The sequence below is a fragment of the Pseudochaenichthys georgianus genome, chromosome 17, assembly GCF_902827115.2.
Source record: "Pseudochaenichthys georgianus chromosome 17, fPseGeo1.2, whole genome shotgun sequence".
In the NCBI taxonomy this organism is placed as follows: domain Eukaryota; kingdom Metazoa; phylum Chordata; class Actinopteri; order Perciformes; family Channichthyidae; genus Pseudochaenichthys; species Pseudochaenichthys georgianus.
In genome coordinates, this window is record NC_047519.1 from 2,645,053 (window position 1) to 2,652,594 (window position 7,542).

Genomic DNA, 7,542 nt, shown 5'->3' on the forward strand with positions numbered 1-7,542 from the left:
CGCTCCAGCTGCACCGTCCAGGATCCCAGCATCTGCATGTAAACCTTTATATATATACAGCCAGATGTAAACGCACGATGGCGCACACAGCAGCAAGCTCAGACAGCGATGACAGGTTCATGTTGAACGTGTCTGAGAGCTCATATGAGGCTGAAGGATCGGTTTATGTTGTATCTGTTAGAAGTTTAGGGAATGAGGTGCGTCAATATGGGCGATCATATGGTCATGTAGCCAGTGGTGGACTGGGACTAAAAATCATCCCGGGACTCTCGACCGGCCCACTTCGGTACCGCTAGTAAATTGTCAACGGGGGGAGTGGGGGATGTCAGGGTGCTGTAGATAGTAAATGTAAATATGTAAATATTTGTGTCACTGCATCCTGGTAAAATACAAATATAATGTATAATGTCTGTGTCTTTGACATTAGCGCTGCTCGCCACCTGTGCCCTGTACTACGAAGCCAGTTCAACAGACCCTGGATATGTTTGAGTAACAAACTAACAACAACAAACTAACAAACGAGTTCTCGCTAAGCGGTCCTACGACGCTGGTTATCAACTCGGTAAATCAAGCCAGGGTTTCTCTCTCCAGCTGAGAGCGCGTTCACGTCTAAGACACGAGTGGATCTGACTTTAATTACATTTGTCTCGAGTGTTTCGTCAACATAATGTGTTAAATAATACTTCTGCATACAGTCTGTGACACTGTGAGTGTTGCACGGCCAGATGAGGCTGGAGAAGCTGACTCAGATAAGGAAATATATGATATATTATGATATTATATGATCGATGATCTGATTGATGATGTAATATGAATGATCAGTGCGACACGTCGGCGTCTTCTCTGCATACGGCAGTTTAAACTGTATTTCCTTTATCCTGTAATATGACTTGAGAGATTTAAACTCCGCACACTGAGTGGATCTCTTTTCTATAGACGCCGGAGGCGGGCAGCGTCAGGTAAAAGAAGTTATTTAGCCTTCTCAAACCTGAGCCTCATGCGCCGCCTATGGGGGATGTGCTAGTGACTTATCCGACCGGCCCACTTCGGTACCGGCCCATCGGGATTCGTCCCGATGGCCAGTCCGCCACTGCACCCAGCCCACGTAAACTGTCAACGGGGGGAGCCTCGCTGCGGGGAAACGGTGGACCTAGTGTCCCGATCGGAGTGGGAATAATAATAATAATAATCCGTGCATTTTATCCATTAATTTCCCCAACATTGTGGTAAAAAAAACACACGTTTAATCCATGTTGTTGGTGTACTACAACTACAAAAAGCATCGGTTTGTTTTCTCATCAGGAAATGCAGACCGGCTCAAACAAACGATTTTTAATCATCATCCTCACTCATCATTTAATGTATCATATGTTCGCCGAATTGACATGAAAGCACTAATAAAGTTTATATATATATATATATATATATAGTTTCATCCACTTGAGTTTACAACCACAAAAATAATCGATTTGTTTTTATATCACATCCGACGGGAGGAAATTCAGCAGCTCTCACTCCCGATTTGTAATCCTAATGTAATCATAATCTTCACCGCGATCATTTATGTTTATGTCGCCGAATTGACATGAAAGCACTGACAAATATGAATATACTGTAGTCAGCTTCATTAAAACGTTATCAACGTGCCTAATCTCAGTAATTCACCATTTATACGCATGACAACACACTTTGTCCGTGTTTGGCTCTCGAAGCGTTCCCGCATTGACGTCACTTCCGGCTTCCCCCAAAACTTCAAAATGAGTCAAGGAATTTCCCCGCGATGTTCGAAATTATTGATATTTAACGGAACGGTATCGCTTTTTCTTTTTAAAACTGACGGTTCGAGATTACTAGTAGCCCAATATTTCATTGCACAACAGTTGTTGGGATGGTGTCACAGGCTCTTTAAGGCTATGTCCTTAGAAAAATTTTGGCCACGGTGTTTTGACAAAATGGGAAGAACTCAAAGGAATAGACAAGAAAGACTCCACTGAATCTGAGCCCGGGGAGCAAGATGGCGATCAGGCCGATTCTGATATCTCTGATGAACTCAACCCAGCCCTTGCCAAAGCCCTAAACTTGATGCTGCTAATATTATGAAAGTAATGGACGATAAACTCAGCCCTCTGGTCGAGTTTATTAACAAGCATTCTTCGGAGCTTCAGTCTGCTAACAGGTGGCTAGATGAAGCAGAGACCAGGATCATGGCCGTGGAAAACTCCGCCACAGCGCAAGGGGCTGGGGCTCGGGGCATGGGCTGGTTGCCAGGAGTGCATTGAATGCTCAGCAGACCTCCAAAGGCCAGGCGAGTTCCCATGAAAGAGTCCTGGACAGAAGGAGGAAAGGGGACCGCATGCATGGAGCTAGCAGGCCGGGAGCAGGCTTGACCTCAGAACTACCCAAAAGTCTTCCACCCACTCTCGTAATGAGTCCTTTAACCAGGGTCTGGAAGTGACTTCTTGGTTGACATAATTGGTTGACATAATTGACTGCCTCTCCTCTCCACCCAGGCATATCGACGGTCATTCTTTAGGCACAATAAATGATAAGTTACCTCGTAAAGGTTGCCTGCTGGGTCCATCTTTGGTCAGATCCTTCTGTCACGGCTGGAGGGAAAGGTACCCAAATGCAGAAGACCATTTGTTGAAATCCAAATCCTTTATTTTCAGGACTGGGCCAGGCAAACAAGGCAAGGCAAAGCAAAGCAAAACATAAACTCTCTTAAAGCTAAATCCGTCCTACAACATCAAGGATCTGACAACAACTAAAAGACAAGCAGAACTTAAATAGCAGCAAGAGTAATCCCAAAGACAAGACACAGGTGGGGAGGGAGGAGAAACACAGGGGCACCAGGTGAACACAATCAGGTCATCAAACAGGACGGAAACACAGAGACAGGAAGTAAAAACAAACATAACTAGGGGGTAAACACTTTTCAAAATAAAACGGGAAAACAAAGACAGATCTTGAGATGACAAAATAAAACACAGACAGATCGTAACAAATACAGATATGTAAAATCTGTTGACATATTACATTTAATTAAAGTCAACATTTCAGTTTCTCAGTGCATCTTTCCTGTTGCTCACATCCACTGTTCACTTATTCATCTATATTCTTTGCTGTCATAGTGTCCCTCCAATTAAAAAACAGTGTGAAGGAAATGTTGTGTTATACTAAAGCAGCTGCTGAAGACCTTGAAGTGTTACTCTGAAGATTATAGGCACATTATAAGAAGAGCTATCTGAGGAGGATTTCTTTTTAGCTTGTTAGGTGTTTTGAATTTCTTTCAAGGGAAATCTTGAGGAATGAATATATTTATTAATAAGTATGCAATTATTTTATAATAAGATATGCACCAGAACACGTTTAAGATTAATCCAAGTATCAATGTTATATATTTGTACTCCACTTAATTCCAGATGATTTTGTGTTTTAGATTGATAAAGCAAAATAAAATCATAAACTACATTAATCATCATCTTTATAATTATTGTTTTTTAAATGTGTTTTATGTCTTGTAATTGCATTGTTGAGGAACCTGTGACCCAAGCGTTTAATTCATTAGCCTAGATACTACACCGTAGTTTTGTTATGATATGACAATAAACCTTGAATTGAATTGTCCCCCTGCTCCCCTCTGGGGGGCGCCACATGAAATCTGTGTGAGAAACTGGAATCTGATTCTCTGTCACACTGTCACAGCAAAAATCTCTTTACTTTTGCTATTGTGTTTGAATTAAATTAGCCCATTTGTATTCCTGTGCGATGGTAGTAGCTTGAACATATGACTGTATGGAGACATTTAGAAAGACTTGCTGGTTAAAATGAGCTGTAGCATGGGAACAGCCTCATCAACTGACAGCCACAGACTTTCCGACTGAGGATCCTGTATTCCTACAGGGGTTTATTTTTGCCATTGTATTGGAATTATACTATATGAGTACTATGTAAGCACATATTTTGTAATTGTACACAGAAATTTCACTGCAAGTTCTTATTTTGTTAAAGTGTAATGTATGTCTTTATTTAATTTAATATCATATAGATATATATATATATATATGTATATTTGAATGCAATTGAAAGCAGCAGGTGGAGAAAACCTTTCACAGTGTTCACTCGGATTCTGGGTGATGTTTAGTTTGGATGGCAAATGGTCCAAAAACTAAACATTTAATTGTTCAGATGTATCCATGATAATGCGGGTTTACTCCAGAGGTAAGCCACACAGGTATTTTAAAAACGTCTGAATTCTGAACTTAATTACTGTGCAATTACTGGGCTTATACAGTATAGATATACAACACAGCTAAATATGACCAGAGAGAAAGTGATCAGATTGGAAAAGTCATCCAATCTATTTATAAAGATACAAGCCCAAGGTTAGGCTAGTAAAAGAATATAGCAGACATTTACGCAGAAAATAAATAGATGTATTCATTTAATGTTGTGCTATACAGTGTTCATTTTTAGAAAAACCTATATTCAATGCTACCTGTAGAAAGAAAAAATGATTTAAGGCAAGAAATATACATTTGAAAACGGAGTTATAGTATGGACATAGTCATCAAAAACCTTTTCGAGTGCTTCACTATGAGTCAAACTCAAAGTATTATAAATGGTCTGTAAACAATTAAAAAAACAAATAAAATTGACATTTACAAACAGTACTGAGCGATCCCTATATTATGTCATTTATATGTGAGATTGTGCTCCTGAAACCCGACTTCACTGAAGAAGGCATCAGGAAACTCAGAGTGAGACCTCTTCACATGCAGAAAGGATCAGGAAACTCAGTCAGAGTGAGTCCTCTTCACCGTCTGCTCTTTTAGGTGCCAAGCGCATGCGCCGATCGGAAACCGGAAGTAAACAAGCAGCCTTCCCCCGCGTGCAGCTGCAGACGACGGTGAGTTATTATGTTATTACTTTGACAGAGAATTACTTAAAAAGTACACATTAAAAGTACTTAATTGTATTTATAGAAGTATACTAACTACTTGCCCCCTGTTTTATGTTTTATGTGTTATGTCTTGTCCTCATATGTTTCTTTGTAAAGCGACCTTGAGGTTATGAAATGCGCTATATAAATTCAAATTATTATTATTATTATTAGTATTAGTAGTGATGGCGAGATGAAGCTTTGAAGCTGTCCAGCCACTTGGTTCGCAAAAGGGTTCATCTCATGAGGCTTAATTTGAACACAAGTTGGTCAACGTGTGTTAAACAGGCAGATATATCTCAACACAGTGTGATCTTTCTTATACTGAGTTCCCAATGAGTAAAGCCTTAGAATAACTCTAAACAATGAACATACAATCATATTCTCATGTAATCCATTTGTATCAATATTGTACATGCTAATTGAACATCCATAAACATTCACCTGTTTGCATTTTTGCTAATTATTTATCTAACTGTATCATATTACATTTACTTGTAGACTCTACTTGCACGATTTCTATTTTATTTGTATTTACTTGCACATCTCAAAACATTATCTTGCACTATTTTATCTGTTTTATTTATGTATGTCCTATATATATATGCATGTTGCACTGTTGGAGGAGCCTGTGACTTAAGTTTGTCATTGCCTTATCTACACTGTAGCTAATGTGCACGTGACAATAAAGCCTTGAATCTTAGAACTTGATCTATTCCAGTTGAATGATTGTGATTGAAAAGGAGGCTGGTAAACATTACAAAGAGGGATTTTTATTCCTTAATACTATTTGTAAACTTAACCATGTTATAGCCTCAGAAAGGCTAAACAACATCAAGTAATACATGTATTAATTGCATTATTACATTTAGCTGTAGCTTTTATAAACAAACAAAAAAGACAATATTAATTTATTTGTTTCCATATTTATTTATGCATTTATTTATTGGGATGCACGATATTGCTTTTTGAAACCGATACCGATAACTTCCTGCTTCTCAATACCGATAACCGATAATAATATAATATATATATTAAATGTACACACACCTGGTAAAATGATGAACTAGCCGACTGAATCCTTTATCTTCGACGAGGGAGAAGGGCTGGTCGTCAAGCACCATTATTTCTATGATGAAGTTAGAGATCGTTTTAGCCCTGGGGTCGTCTCTGGCAAACTTCTTGCCTTTTTCAAAAGCCTCGTCGATCGGTAAAAGCCCCGGTGCCTTTGCAGCTGGCTTTGGATTCGCCGCTAGTTTAGCAGCGCAGGCGTCTTCGTACGTTTTGAACACGCCATCGTAGCCATGGCGATGTTTCAGGCGACTGATCAGGTTGGAAGTATTATAGCTCGTTGCCTTCTTCCCTCCTCGTGGAACTTCTGCATCTGTTAATACAAATAGCAAGCGAACTTTCTCACTCTGAAACTTTGAAATAGTCCCCGACGACATGTTTGTTTACTGTCCTGGCTTCACGGCCGCACGCCGTTTACGTCACAGCCAGGCATGAGAAGGGAGCGCTGGCTTTGTGAAGAACTCCCCTCTTCCTAAACCACTAACACCACAGTACTGGCAAAACGGGAGGAGCCGAGTGAAAAACAAGCGCCCCTCATCCCAATCCACCCACACCGCAGGATCTGTTTCTTTTTTTTTACCCAAAAAATATATTGTATATTATCGGGGCAGCGAGGCTTCGTTTGTCACCGATTACGTCACTGGCCTAAAACGACACACGCCTCGATACACGCTTCACCAAAAGCGTCCTGGATTTCTCGAACCACGCTCCTCGGCCCAATACGTAACATCACTGCTTGTGAGGGCAAGATGAAGCTTCATGAAGCTTTGAAGCTTTCCGTCCAATTGGTTCGCAAAAGGGTTCATCTCATACTATTTCTTATGCCATTATCAATACATTACTTCATTTCTATTTCTCACTCGTCGTCTACCTTGTTTGTAGGTTGCTCCAACAGAGATGTTTATTTATAAAGTACTTTAACACCTCCAGACCAAAGTGCTGTAGAGAGGAATACATACATGGGAAACAAAATCACTCAGCTCACAAACCATAACATACGTACAAATATAAAGAATAAAATAATAACAGCCCTATAGTAAAAATAATATCATCTTTAAAAGCTATAAAAAAGTGACCTATTGATTGATGGTTTCACCGATCTGGAATGATCTGAACCAATATCTAAAGCAGTCACATGGGTAAGACGGTCAGCTAGGCTTCGCATGTCATCCATGACGTCACTGGCACCTGGCCGGTCAACACGTCCAGGTATCCTTGGGAAGGATACCTAACCTGAGTGTTAGGCTCCGAGAGCAAGTGGCCGGTTGCTCTGTGTGAATGGGACTATGGAAAGCGCTTTGAGGAGTCGTGCACCTGAACAAAGCCCCGCACACGTCCATTCATCATTCACAGGACTACAACCATACAAGCCTCCATATGCGCTTCACAAATGTTAAACATTTTTGTAAGGAATTTTAAAATGCTAAGTGTCTTTTAATACCATGAGAAGCGCTCTATAAATAAAATGTTTTATTATTATTAGAAGATGAAACAGAATAAAGGAGAGAAGAACATCTCCACGCAAGCTA